Source organism: Aptenodytes patagonicus, chromosome 1 (assembly GCF_965638725.1).
Source record: "Aptenodytes patagonicus chromosome 1, bAptPat1.pri.cur, whole genome shotgun sequence".
Classification (NCBI taxonomy): Eukaryota; Metazoa; Chordata; class Aves; order Sphenisciformes; family Spheniscidae; genus Aptenodytes; species Aptenodytes patagonicus.
The window spans coordinates 129,496,837-129,512,109 of NC_134949.1; the positions used below are offsets into that span (position 1 = coordinate 129,496,837).

At 42.8% G+C, this 15,273-nt stretch overlaps 1 long non-coding RNA gene across 1 annotated transcript in view; it reads right to left on the reverse strand.

Annotated features, from left to right (window-relative positions):
* Nucleotides 1–341: 341 nt before the first annotated feature.
* Nucleotides 342–15,273, reverse strand: part of LOC143168633 (uncharacterized) — a 38,871-nt gene continuing 23,939 nt past the window's right edge. The window contains exons 2-5 of the long non-coding RNA XR_012996754.1: nt 5,914–6,095; nt 4,941–4,974; nt 3,825–4,001; nt 342–1,024 (exon numbers count right to left, since the gene is read on the reverse strand). This is a non-coding gene — a long non-coding RNA (uncharacterized LOC143168633). The remainder of the gene's footprint in view (nt 1,025–3,824; nt 4,002–4,940; nt 4,975–5,913; nt 6,096–15,273) is intronic.

Sequence of the window (15,273 nt, forward strand, 5' to 3'; positions counted from 1 at the left end):
TGCCTCTAGATTTTCTGCCTACACATGGCACATGCGCAGTGTTTGAGATCAATGTCTGGAGAAGACAGGGACCCGCTTCTTTGTGGGTACCACACTTACAGACAGGGATTTGTAGGTGGGAAAAACTGTTCTGAAAAAACACAGATATCAGGACTTGTGGTACGTCCTTTGCTAGGGCCCAGGAGTATCCTCCACTTGGGCAACAGGGCCCTGACATATCAAGGAGGAATATATCTTGTGATGCACGTGTTGCCATCATTTTGAAGTTCCCTTCCACTGCTACCAGAGCTCTGGTGGCTCAGGGTTAAATGTTTATTAACTGAATAGAATAAAATCATTACATATCTTTTTAATGCAGTCAACATTTGAAGTATTACAACTTAAAGAGACAAATAAAAACACTGAAGAGGAAAAACACAGAATATCTGTTAAAAAAGACCCAGGGTTTGAAACAGGATGTACCGGTTGTAAACATATTCCATCATTTAGCTGCACTACTGTCTCCAAGGAAGCAGCCATGGGATATGCTCCTTACGTAGTAAGCTCCAGGAAAACATTTCTGCAGTATCGAGGCATGCAGGCTCACAGTAAGGCCAGCTGGACAACCCCACTGAAATTAGTAGGGTTGAACATGCTTACAAATCAGGAAAGCAGGATGCCTACTTCTAGCTGTCGAGGTTGCAAACTAAATCTGATGATCACAGCCAGAAATGTGTAAGAGTTTGGTTAAAACCTTACAGAGAAGTCTAGAGATGGTGTGGCAAATGTTCACACTCGTTACTCGAGTAAGCCCAGAGCACTTCTGTTCAGGTAGATCACTTTTCCCCAGGATTAAACCATTGGGACTGCAAGCAGAGTTTGGAACAAGGGATCCAGTTTTGCCCATGGCTGGCAGATAACTGAAGTCAGGAAGTTTTTTGCTGAAGTCAGATTAGTTGGGTAAGAGGAGCTGGGTGAGGCCATAGGATGGCTCCTTGAGCAAAATGTGACGTACAGTAACATCTGAAGTGGAAAATGCTCCATCCTAAAAAAAAATAAGAGAGAATGACTCTAGAGGCAGACTCTTGTTTTATTAGGTGTAAATCATATGTGATATTAAATCCATATGGTAAAGGTTAACATATAAGAAGTATTGCATATTGATCGCAGCACTTTAGAATTGGCCCATTTTTCAGTTGCATTTTATCGGCTTCACAATAGGCAGCAACACTGATACAGAATGCCTAAGAATTAACTGCAACAGTAAATGATAATGCAGGTTTTAAAAAGATAAGGCCTTCCTTATGCTTGTGATGATAACAAACAGCAGAGATCCCTAATAGCAGCATCAATTCCATCTCACAAACAAGGGAAAATTAACATGGGAGAAAGAAACTATGCAGATTTACCAAGAAAATCATAAAGCTGATAGTAAAATGATCCAGCAGCAGAGGAAAAAGCAAAATCAATAGCAAAAATATATTAATTAGTACCTTCTCCATTCCGCTGCATATATGTCAGACTCCAGTGCTTGCAAAAGCAGTAAAGCTTGTGGTATCAGGGCTCTGGTCTCTGAAACTCATCTTTCTAAGCAATTGTCCCCGAAGGCCATTAAATTAAATAGAGGGAGACAGAGATGGTAACATTTTTTTCCCAAGGACATAAGTGGATTGTAAGATTAGACATCTCCCTGGCACTGCTCTCAATGGAACTGTAACATCCTGCTTCCCCCTTATCTCCGTATACTAACATCCCAAACTCTGTAAAATACCTCCCTGATGGGCAAACGGGACCTGGCAGTGACCCTGCACACTGACAGGAGTGGGCTGGAGTAGGCAGGAGGTGGGCTTCAAGCCCCCCTCAGCCCCTTTGCGGTCGGTGCCTCTCACAGCAGGGAGCAGCGCTGGGTCCTAGCTCTGGGAATTACCCCACTGTTCAATCCTCAGGCTCACGCAGGGATATCTATGCTGATTTGTGTCTGATTTGCATTTCACGGGCATGCCTGTTTAAATGCAAGTAATGGGGACTGTGAGCACACAAAGTACGCACGGTAAGGAAGGTATCGGTGAGTGAAACTGCAGCCTGCAGGTCCACCTGGACCTGGACCTGTGCACAATCCTGCCAGCTGAGCAGAGCCCACGCACACGACCGACGTCGGTCCTGGCCACCAGCACATGCCCCGCAGCAGCCCGGAGGCTGGGGGCCTCTGAGTCCCACCACCGGCTGGGGACCAGAGGCGCTTTCTGAGCCGGGGAGAGCACAGCGACAGTTGGCATTCAACAGTCAGCTGAGCTGAGGATTTACACCGCAGCACAACGATGAACTCTATTTTGTTCTTTGTGCCTCTGCCAGCAATTCCAGGCAGACTCTTTTCTTTTTACCTCTTGCCTGCTGCTGAACACTGCTCTTTTCATAAAACTGCCTGTTACAGCCCAAGCTCTTTCCCGAGCAGTAATAGCTAGGTCAGACCCCATTCCTGTGCATGTAAAGCTTGGAGAAAATCCCCATTTGCACTGCTTTCTACCCATCAGCACTGAATTTCACCTGCTGTTTTACTACGTGGCCATTCAGTGTAACGAAATCCTTCTGCAACACTCCAGACAGCTTTCATTTGTACTGCCTGCGGTAACTTAGTGCCATCAGCCAGAGATGAAGTTATTTTGGCAAGTTATCTGAAATGTCGTCTTCTCCCCACAAAAAATTCATTCTGTCAAATAAACAATCCCTCTTCTGTGAGCACACCACTCCAATTAATGGAGGTTAATTGTGTTTAACAAACAACCATTCTATGTATTCATTACACTAATGAGATTTCCTTTTTAGAGGATTTATTAGTTGAAAAATACAGTTTTGTTCACTCAGCTTTTAACTGCAGCAAGAAAATGTGCTTGAATTTGGGAAAAACTTTCATTCCAAGAGAAAATGACAAACTGCTCTTAAAATAAAATGGATATTTATCCACTAGTTGACGCTTTAGATCTCCCTGAGCAAAAGATCAAAACAACTACTTTCAAATGCATTAATTTACTACGTGTTTTGTAATATATATGTGTGATATTGCAGTTGCACACACTTGTTACATTGATTATAAAGATTTTTTAAAGCATAACTGACCCTAAGAAAACAATCTCTCTTCCCGTGTCACCACCAGGTTGCCATCATAGAGCTAAAATTACCTTGTTTTAACAGCAATGTGCTGGAAAGCCAGTGGTAAGTAACAGTTAAGATACTTCCAATTCTCTTATTTTAAAGTCTTCACAGTTAAAATAATTTGGCTGATTAAACATTGTCCATTAAAATTAAAAGGCGTGTATCAACAGAGACAATTACACTGGGCTTGGTTTGGCACTGCTACAGCCAGACCACTGCATCTTCTTAATTTAGTTAGGCTGTGTATTGCTGTTCTGCTCTCCATTCATATCCATGTTTTCAGTGCAGACTATACCTCAGATAAGAATCCAGTGTTTTAGTGATTAATAAAGGGATATTCAAACTATTGATTTTGGTACACAGATATTAGCAAGCCCTTAAAGAAGGAAAGAAAATACATTGACTATGATCTTTGTCGCATAGTCCTAAGCCCATCCGCAGCATTTTCACATCCTGTGAGTATTTCTGCAACTCTCATTTTGCTTGCACAAATGTTTGTGCTGATCCGTCTTCATTGGTGCATTGGTGTGTGCCACATACTAAGCTGTCATCATAAACAAGGCTCCATCAGGCCAGGTGTTCTGCAAAGACCTATAAAGACATTTTATCTCAAGAAATTTGAGACTAAGAAATTTAAAAAGTGACCACAGTGGTAAAAACTTTAAGTCTTACGTACACGGCTTTATGGTATTTACCTGCCACTCGTTTAGATTGCACTTGCCCTCACATCTGGGTCAAACTCCACCTTGAAGGTAAGGTCCTCCAGTGAGGTTGTCCACGTGCATGTGGCCATGTAGTCGTCACTTGTTAAAGATATGTAAAAGCTACATGATATCTTCTGAGGGCTCTGCAGTACTTAGAGCAATTTCGATCTGATGATAAAAGAACGCATGTATAAGATGGTGAATATGAAGGGAGAGTGTCGTGGTTTAACCTCAGCTGGCAACTGAGCAGCACACAGCCGCTCGCTCACTCTCCCCCCCGCCCCAGTGGGATGGGGGAGAGAATTGGAAGAATGAAAGTGAGAAAATTCGTGAGTTGAGATAAAAACAGTTTAATAATTGAAATAAAATAAAAGAAGAAGAAGAAGAAGAAGAAGAAGAAGAAGAAGAAGAAGAAGAAGAAGAAGAAGAAGAAGAAGAAGAAGAAGAAGAAGAAGAAGAAGAAGAAGAAGAATATACAAAGCAAGTGATGCACAATGCAGTTGCTCACCACCCGCCGACTGATGCCCAGCCAGTCCCCAAGCAGCGGCCCCCCCGGCCAACTCCCCCCAGTTTATGTACTGAGCATGACGTCACATGGTATGGAATGTCCCCGGGGCCAGTTTGGGTCAGCTGTCCTGGCTGTGCCCCCTCCCGGCTTCTTGTGCACCTCCAGCCTTCTCAGTCGGCAGAGCATGGGAAGCTGGAAAGTCCTTGACTAGTGTAAGCACTACTTAGCAACAGCTAAAACATCAGTGTGTTATCAACATTGTTCTCATCCTAAATCCAAACCACAGCACTGTACCAGCTACTAGGAAGGAAATTAACTCTATCCCAGCCGAAACCAGGACAGAGAGAAATGGGAAAGGAAAGATAATGAGAAGCCCCAGCAAAAAGACAGATTAAAAGCCTCAGGTACTCCACCATGCCAACAGGCCAAGTCATTCTGAGTCACTTCCACAGGGTCAGTTTCACTTATCTTTTCCAAATAATGTGTCTTTAGCTTTCAAGAAGGGCTTAGCTGTGAGGACTGAAAACCAGCATGGGCCACAGGGCAAAGAATGGTGCATGAATGTTTATAAGAGCATCTACTTAAAAGTAAAAACTCACTTTCATTGTAGGGTAGGTTCATTTCTCACTTCAGCTGTGTGTGAAAAAAAGATCATTAAGAGCACAGGCATGAGTTACAAAACTACTTGACTGCAACTATTAAGATGCTAAACTGAATGAGGTGATGGGAAACACATCTCTTGGCATGCATTCCACCACTGCTCCGTTTGGACTGAAGAAAGCAAATACCAGCTTCAACTCAATTATTTTACTCCAGCAAAAAACGCTGTGGCCTTATTCATCCTATTGAATTTGTCTTCTCTTCATGTCTCACATATAGCTCCTCCTCCATGAATGGAGAGAAGAGCCAGATGCCCCCTGTCAATTGAATGACACCATGGTATTTTTACCAAAGATAAGTTCCAATATGCTGTTCCTGATCATTTTGATGCAGAATTAGCTCTAAATATAATCCACTTCTCTCAGCCCCCTTCCCCAAAGTCTCCCAACTAGTCACATATGCAGCCAGTAAAAGAAATATGAAACATTACTCCATCAGAACTCGTATTAACAGATTACATCCTGAGGGACTGCTGCCACTCTGGGTAGTTTCTCAAAGCTAGCGCTTCCAAACCAAACCTTTATCATGTGCCTTGGATATGCGATACCTTCTGGGTGAATGGGGTTAGGAACATTTTATTAATGCCAATTAAACAGCAAGAGTAGAAAAGGCATAAGATGTTCCAAAAATGAAATATTTAGTAAGAGTAAATAAAAAGAAAAAAGTGTAAAAAAAAAGAACCCTCAATCTCACTTGATTAGGTGACACTTCTTTAATCAGCAAATTGCAATCTTGTTTCAGACTAAAGATTGTTGCTACGAAGAGCATAAGAACAAACTAAATCATCTAGCACTTATTTAAAATGCTGCAACACCAGCAGGCTTATTGTAATATAATAGAGTAGTAGCGCAGTTACACTCTGAGATTAATATTTATAGAACATAATCAGGTTTTCCTTATTTAAAATATTACCCAATAAATTGTGCTCCTTAAAAACATCTTCAAAGTCGATGCAGAGTTTGAAATAAGTCTTGACGGAAAGGTATCAAAACCCTGGCAGGAATCTGGAATGACGTACACAGCCCCTCAGAGATCACGTGTGGCGTAGTCCCTGCCAGTCTTGCACTTCAGGAGCGAGGATCTCCCTTTCTGATCTTAAGGAATAAACACGAGAGAGATTAGGGGATGGGTTATAAAATGGCATGAAGTAGGTGCTGTGAAAGGGATGTGCAATGTTGCCTGGGACAATGGCCATTCTGTAGCAAGAAACACAAGAAACCAACAGAGGTCATATATAGAACCTCACCAGGAGGAGGGAGAGAGGCTATTTTTCTACAAGCAATCCAAAAAACTGCGATACTGACATACCAGCAATCCCTGTGAAGCCAGAGCCTCAGACAATTAAGTGTGAATCTCCAGGATGACCGGTCAGTGAACCAAGGACACAGTGACACAGTTCCCCAGGTTTCTTTCTTCCTGGACGGTACCCTCTCGCGAGCAGGAGCTGTTGGTCACCGTGTGTTCATACTGCACAAAGCCCAAGCATGTCCAATCTGGGCAAAGGTCTCTGTGGGCTATTGCAACACAAATGGTGTGTAATAATGACTATTATTTCTGGAATATAGTTAAAACTAGCATCGGAGCTCTTAAATTATTTACTTAAATGTGAGAAAGGTATATGCCATGATTTCCTTCTCTGAGTCAGAGCAAGAACAGTGCCCAGATTACAGAAAGAGAGATGGAGCTGCAAGGTAACAAATCCCTTACACCCACAGCATAGGCGATCAATGTCTGCTTTCCATCAGTAGGAATTGACAAGCATTTTAAGGTGTTAATTGTTAGTACTGCCAATTCTGAGCTCAATGTCTTTTGCTGTAATGAGCCCTGCTTCAAATTCCAAATGCACGCACATTTTATAACGGGGTGTGGGAGTGTTGTTAATTGCTTAGCTGCACGCTTCACGAAAGCATTTCTGACATCTGAGTGTGTATAACTCTTGATCATTTTACTCTTTGCCTTGTAATTCCCACTTCTTTTTACCATCTAATAAATACCCAAAGTGCTTTATAAACTTTGCATCTAATGTTACTAACCAAGACATGACTTTGCTTTATAAGCATGTGGGAGAGTCCTTCAGCTTCCCTGTCTTCTAGGTATGTCTTGCTTATAGACAGGACAAAACTGTCACCGGGTTCTGGAGTGCTCAGCATCCAGTTTCTCTGGTATTAGCGGAGATTCCCAGACCCTGCTCCTGGGACATCGCAGTCTCACTCAGCACCCAAAAGCTGCTTGGTGCTGCCCAGCGGAACCCGGGTTCAACCCAACACCCTCCTTGGATTAGCCTGGGGAAAAACCCCACGCCTCTCCTCCCTGGAAACAGCCCGTGACAGCAGTGGAGCAGAAGACAGCCCAACCAAGCATCTTCATGGGCAATAATGATAGGTTACAGCAGACACACAAATGGAGAAAATAGAATACTTGAGACTAAATGAATTAAATTCATTTCTGATACAGCTTCTGGCTTCAGCAAACTTGGGTTGTTACATCTCACCAAACACAGAGAGCCCTGGCCTCTCTTCTTTGTGTTCAGATTTTAAGAAGCCCAGATTTCTTGTTTGTTCATACCATCTGATCAGCTCCCTGGCAATAGCTGTCAGCAGTGGACTTCTTTTGACGTCATTTCACTAATAGGGACAACTTGCAAAGTATCAGCGCAACACGGAGCAAAAAATGTTTCAGATTTCATTTTAGAAAGCACTGAATAGCATATAGCATCCACCATATAATACCCCTGTACAGTCTCTGTTAACTGCTCAGAGGTGCTCAGCACTTGGGAAATCCTTGAAATAAAAGAGCGTTTCCTCTTGTGACTTGATCCAGACAAGCCCAGGCTGATTGGGGTTGCTGGTGGAAGTGAAAACAGTTTTGCCCTCTGCCTTTTTTAAAATAGCAGCCAACCATGCCGGTCCAGCTTTGCTTGGGACATGAGTAGGAGCTACAACAGGGCCACTTTCATTGTTTGTTTTTTAATTTCCCTCCATCAAACTGTACTTTATTTCCCTTCACCTTCATATCTTGCCCGGCAATCCAGTGATTCACAAATGTATCTTTTTCATATCTTTAGCAAAGATATTTTAATAAAAATATTAGCTTGACTTAGGTGAACAATGCCAAAGTGTACTTCCAAGTGTAAGTCTGAATTGAAAATCAGGAATTTGCTTTGATATTCACAGTGCCTTTGGTCCTTGTAAATATTCATCTAAAGGTTTTTTTCTCTACAAAGGCAACCGATATGTTTGCAAGTTCATGTGAAGGCACTGGCACTTTTATAAGCAACAACAAGATAGTCATCTAATTACAGAACAAAATAAATGGCAGGGGACTTAAGTGGCTACTCCAGCATCAGAAATAATAAAGTACAAATGGATGACAATATAAATATTACCCCATGCAGGGGAATAAGGGTGTGACTTGTACTCACCTCTGCCAATATATTAATCCATATCTCACATGTATTATTGTTTTGGTTATTTAAATAAACAGCTGGATTTCTCCATCTTCAGTGGCTAATTTGAAAAGAGAAGATTCCTATTTCTACATCACATGCGTGCAACTAGAGAGGAAATGGTAATTCTGTTTTCAGAAAAGGGACCGGTCTGTACTGAATCACTGATTCTGTAATAGAGCTCAACATTTAGTCCCATATATCTCTTAGTTTTCTTTTTAACTTTTAGATTTAATTCTTTCTCTTTTTCTGTTACATTTTTCCTGTCTGAAATAATTAGTCATGTTTTGCATGTGAACCTGGAGGGTGCATCAGCTGGAGCATATTCATTTAGAAGTTCAACTAGAAAAGTGCATTCTTGAACATAGACCCATTCCAGAAAGTCAGTTCCTGGTGCCTTGTGGAAGACAGGGAAAACGCTTCACGATTTGTGACTGGCATCTTGAAGAGGGAGCACCCGCAGTGCCCGACACTCTTCTGCACTCGTAAGAAAGACTATCGGGTTGCAGATCCGGGAAGGGCCTAAACTTTATTTCTTCATTTGAGGTGCATAAAGTGGGCGAGAAAAACAAAGCACTGTATGGAAGTGCTGTGCAGCACAGGGCTGTGGCTGCTCACGGTGGCTGTCCTCTCTTTCTTCCCCCCGCTGCCATGGCTCAGTGACGAGCTGGTGTGGTGGGTTGACCTTGGCTGGACACCAGGTGCCCACCAAGCCGCTCTGTCACTCCCCCTCCTCAACTGGACAGGGGAGAAAAAAAATACGACAAAAGGCTCGTGGGTCGAGATAAGGATAGGGAGAGATCACTTACCAACTACTGTCATGGGCAAAACAGACTTGACTTAGGGAAATTAATTTAATTTATTACCAATCAAATCAGCATAGAGTAATGAGAAATAAAACGAAATCTTAAAACATCTTCCCTCCACCCCTCCCTTCTTCCCAGGCTCAACTTCACTCCTGATTTTCTCTGCCTCCTCCCCCTGAGCAGCACAGGGGGACGGGGAATGGGGGCTGCGGTCAGTTCATCACATGTTGTCTCTGCCGCTCCTTCCTCCTCACACTCTTCCCCTGCTCCAGCGTGGGGTCCCTCCCATGGGAGACAGTCCTCCATGAACTTCTCCAACGTGTGTCCTCTCCACGGGCTGCAGTTCTTCACAAACTGCTCCAGCATGGGTCCCTTCCACAGGGTGCAGTCCTTCAGGAACAGACTGCTCCAGCATGGGTCCCCCACGGGGTCACAAGTCCTGCCAGCAAACCTGCTCCAGCGTGGGCTCCTCTCTCCATGGGGTCACACGTCCTGCTAGGATCCTGCTCCAGCACGGGCTTCCCACGGGGTCACAGCCTCCTTTGGGCGCATCCACCTGCTCCGGCGTGGGGTCCTCCACGGGCTGCAGGTGGATATCTGCTCCACCGTTAACCTCCATGGGCTGCAGGGGGACAACCTGCCTCACCATGGTCTTCTCCACGGGCTGCAGGGGAATCTCTGCTCCGGTGCCTGGAGCACCTCCTCCCCCTCCTTCTTCACTGGCCTTGGTGTCTGCAGGGCTGTTTCTCTCACATATTCACTCCTCTCTCCCAGCTGCTGTTGCACGGCAGTTTTTTCCCCTTCTTAAATATGTTATCCCAGAGGCGCTACCACCGTCGCTGATGGGCTCAGCCTTGGCCAGCAGCAAGTCCATCTTGGAGCCGGCTGGCATTGGCTCTGTCGGACATGGGGGAAGCTTCTAGCAGCTTCTCACAGAAGCCAACCCTGTAGCCCCCCCAGCTACCAAAACCTTGCCACGCAAACCCAATAAAGCTGGCTGTTTAAATAGTGTGGAAGATGGGACTGATTTGTGAAATTATTTTCCTGTGGATCAAAATGCTTTGTATGCAGTCTTTTTGACAGGTAGAAGCTCCTGTGCACTCCAAGGCTTCCTTTTCTCCTTTATGTAGGAATTCTTCATTTTAACATGAGAATATTGGCTGTTGCAACCATGAGAAAGGTTATATGGTGTCAATCTCAGATACGATGTAGAAGGAACTGGTACAGAAAAGACTGCAGGCAAATTAATGCACGCTGTCAATCTAAACTCACTGTTGCCAGGCATTTACACCCCGTATCTAAATTATATTAACTTTTGACTGTCCATACTGCCAGCCTGACAGATGACTGGTTCATGTCATAGTTGTATTTTCTTCTCATTAAGAGATACTTGCAAAAGCATCTTTAAGCAAATATATAAGTCGCACGACAAGAAAGCGGTGTTTTTCTAGCAACCATTGCTCTGCATATTTCTGGCAGATTTTTTCACCACATTCCACATCAATAATGCAACAGCAACCAAAAGGCCATGTAGGCGTTTAGTCTGTGAGTGCCGAGGGCACGCAGCTACCAGCCAAACACTCTGCAAACATTCTCCATCATGTGCTGCCACTCCAGGGAGTTGCCATTGGAGACTCCTCAAAGTCTAAGTTAGATTCAGTTTAAAATATAGCACTTTTTGACACTAAATAAAACAAACTCCTAGCTTTATTGAATGTGCTGCAGAAAAAAGAAGGAAAATTATGCCTTTAAAGCATATCCTTGTCTCATCTGAAAACAGCTACCAGGAGCAGACTAAAGTGATGGCATGTAAAAGTACCCTTTGTCCAATTTATAACTTGTATATATCTACATTAACGTATATATCATCTTTCTTACTGCACCCAACAGAGCTACGTAACACTGATGCCAGCAGGAGAGAAGGAGCAAGAGACAGCGCAAAGAAAGGGAGCAGGGCTACAAAATGAAGAGACTAAAGGACAGACAGACTCCATACCTACTCTCATCCAAGGAGAATGGAGCAATACAGGTTATTTTCTCCAGTGGTGTCTTCCAGACGCAGCTGAAGGTGCTCTATTTGACTTTGCCCTGTGCTTTGAGATTGTTCACTTAGACCAACACACAAATACGGAAAGCAATTATTTTTGTGAAACATGCTTCAAATAGTGAAATATTGTTGACTGTAACTCATATCCCATTATATACACATTGCCAAAGTGCGATTAATCATATGCAAACATTATAAACATTATCGTTGTCAACATTTAAAATCTATATAAATGCTTTTGCAGGTAATTAATATACGGAAAGCATTCCCTCAGTTAAGGAAAGAGAACACCTAAGAAATAGTACGGTAATCTTATCTTCTCTCAAAGGCAAAACTGTAAAGGTTTTAGTGGTGACACTGTCTCTGTAGTAAATGTAGGCTGCCTGAGCTAAAGACATGAGAATATGTATATAGCATGAACTTTTAAATAAAAGTTAGCTTGTTGCCCACAGAAAAATAAGAGGTTTTTCTCCCTTTTCTTGCTTCTTCTGGTACTTTCTGACTCCTGAATGCCAGGAAGTAGAAAAAGCAATTAATATTAAAAATTACTGTCATTACATAGCAAATAATATAACATATAATGTCCCTGACACCAAATCTTAGATAAGAATTTGGTCCACAAGAGGACCCTATTGGAAACGTTGTTGTGCAACTGCAAAGAGAGAGACACAACCCTTGGTTTTGTTTCTCAGTCCCAGGGGCAGAAATAAAAATAGAAACTCCAGGGGGAGCAGGGACAGGAAAGCTCGGAGGGTAAGGAACTGGGCTTGCCTTCACGTCTTCCCTCTTGCAATGCCGCAGTAATCTGCTCCTGCTGTTATCCTAAGGATGTGTCTATTGCCACTGGAAGGTCCTTGGCAGAGCACAGTTTGAAAAAAACACTGCGGTTTACCAGAGGGAAAAGATACTAAGAGTAATGATGTGAAAGGATAGTCCTTTCTACCCATGTATATATATCCTTATACTTTATCTGCAGTATTTCTAGAACACCCAAGAACTTAGTCTTTGTGTGTTCCTTGAAGAAAGAAGTGTACATAAAAATACGGTAAACATGTTCCCGGAAAGAAAGACAGCTGCTAATAAAAGGGCTCTGAATTAGGTGACAAACCCGCTGTAGGGGGAAGGACTGGAAAGATCAAGGTATACCCACACTGCTGTCTGTGACAGAGCTGCGATTGCTACTGTGAGTGCAGCAGTGCAGATCTGGCTTTGTGCTAACTGCTTCTTGGGTGGGTTTGGCAGCCCGAGCTGTACTCGGAGCTGCTACCACCGAGCTGCAGGCAGCAGCTGTGAGAGTTAATTTAAGACTGGCTTGAGCATCCTTCCAGTATAGTGCTGCAATAGCACTGGCTTCGGTGTACTGTTTAGGCAGTATTACAAAAGTATAAAAGTATTTTATGTAAAATAATGATTAATGTACAGTAGATAGATGGGTGTTCCTTATTTACTCTTTCGCATAAAACAGCATTAGTAAAATAGAAAACAAACACATCTAGGACAGACTTTTGCACACGAGGCATAATTAGCTGTTGGAGTTCCTCTCTAGCACACATTACAAGGCCCAACAAATCAGAAGAATTCCAAAAAAGGGTAGACATTTGTATGGACTGTGAGAAGAGAGTAAAAGAGACAAATCACACATAAACACTGAAAAACACTAATGCTAAAGGCAACACCAAAAACTCTCAACTGTTAGGATTTAGGAAGACTACAGACAATATATTCCATAGCTGTTTCTTACACCATTTTCTAAATTGTTTGGCGTGAGCTGGTCTCAGAAATTGCCAGTATAGTGGAATAGAGGAGTTCCCGGTATGGGATTTGGTACAGGGGGTGCTAATGAAGCTGGGAATAATCATCACAGTTGCTCAGCAAGCATTCCCCAGGCACGAAGTGAGTCTACAGATGCCGCTTGTGAACGCAGCTCTCCTTTTGTCCTGAGATGTTGAGCAATGATACACTCAACAGCTCACTCTTCTACTGTATTGTTTTTACAGTCTTTAAAGTTCTGAATATGCCTTTCCATCTTTCCGGCACTGCTTTTTCTTTATTGCTTGCATGAGTTGTTCCATTTCATTATCCACCGGCATAGTAAATCTTCCTTGTTTTGACAGGGACTGTTCTGTTACAATTACCTGCTGTCGTTGTGGTTCAAGTGAAGGTGCTGCCAGCTGGACGGAGCTGTAAAGCAACACGAGTGAATTCCCCGATGTTAAAGTTTTTTTGAAAATACAGGAAGCAATTAGTTATCTCTATATTTAGAAGAGTGCTTTTATTGCAATGAGACACTGCCAGCCCGAGGCTGGGGGCAGACGGAAGGTTGATGCTTCCCAAACTTCAGAGATGTTTGACTCTTTCACCGCATTTAAAAACTCTTCATCTCATCTGGAAAATTCGTAACGTATAGGATCATGTGATACTTAGCCACAAAATAACACGGGGATAAACTGAACCAAACCTTTCAAGAACGGTGTTCCGCATCAGTCTTACAAGGGGAAACAAAAAGTTCATGACGGGCGGCAGGACTGGCAGAAAGTGCGTGGTTTTCTGAGGAGCTGAGCATCTCTTGTCTCAGCTAACCTGAGCAGGAATCAGTCGGGAACAGAAACTAGGGCTTACCAGCATTACAGGTCTGCATCCAAAAACACGGAAAGGAAAGGGAGAGGATGCAGGAGATGGCAGCATGGGCCCATGCAGGTCACCCGCTCCACTACCAACAGATGGGCAAGGAACTCCCTCACGCACCTGCTGGAGGGACAGTCTGTGGCTGATAGTGACCACCGGACCTGGACTGCTGGAAGAAAGGCTTAGGACACATGGGACACCTACCATCTCCCTCAATATTTGTTGACACACTATAATTAAAAAATAATAATAATAATACAGACTCATTTTAAGAAATGAACAAACACAGCATAATATTTCAAAGTTACTTTTCAAAAAGATGGCTAGAACACATTTGGAGGCCATCACAACCACAAAGCACACTACCATTAAACCAGACTTTGCAACCAAACATGCGGCTTCGGCAACGGATGAGTACAGACCAGAAGGCTGAAGCCATACATGAGAGCCATGCTCCTACATAGAAGACTTGGAGAAAAAGAGGAATTTCAATTATAACATGATAACTGAAGCTAGTCAAAATTTAGTACATTTAGCATGGTTAGTACTTTTTGCCGAATTAGTCTTAGTTATATGGATTATCCTTATTTGCCTTAATAAGGCATAGGAACATTTTTTGACATTTTTTGCGACTCGTTTCTAGTGAGCTAGTAAGTCTAGAAATAATCATTAGTATCCGAAAAATGAAAATTAACCTCTTACTTGCTTGTTCCCTCTAAAAGGTTACCTGTTAATCATAATTGCAATATCTTTCCTTTTTGCAGACTATACAGCACAAACAGAAATATTTTCCTTCTCCCAGCAGCTTCAGTTTAATGGAAACCTAGAGAAATTCCTGTTAATTTTCCAACTATTACAGTCCCCAAACATTTTACTCTTGAACATGATTATTAGATCCACCAGTTTTGTCTTTCAACTATGTGTTCCTAACAGATGAGCTGGTTTTGTACCCCCTCATAAACTTACAAATTAAACTCCACATGCTCTCCTGCTTCGTAATTCAGTGCTTTGGGACAGCGCTGCTGCTAGCTCACTTAAGAACAAAACCATTATTCAGATGAGCTACAACTGCCTCGTCTTCAAACAGCAAACTGCAACTTACAAATTTGCATTACACTCAATATTTAGCTTAAACATTGAGTACCACACAATACAAGCTCAAGTGCATTCAATTTAACGATATATGGAAGAAATTCTTTCCAGAAAAGAGAAGTGAAATTTCCGTCAGAAGTCTGGGGTAATCTTGTGTTAATGAAGATGTTTTTGATGGGTCTTTTATAGTCAGATTCATCACCGACTGCCCCTTGCAGCACTGACAAGTGAATATGGATAACTATTCTCGGGAGCAG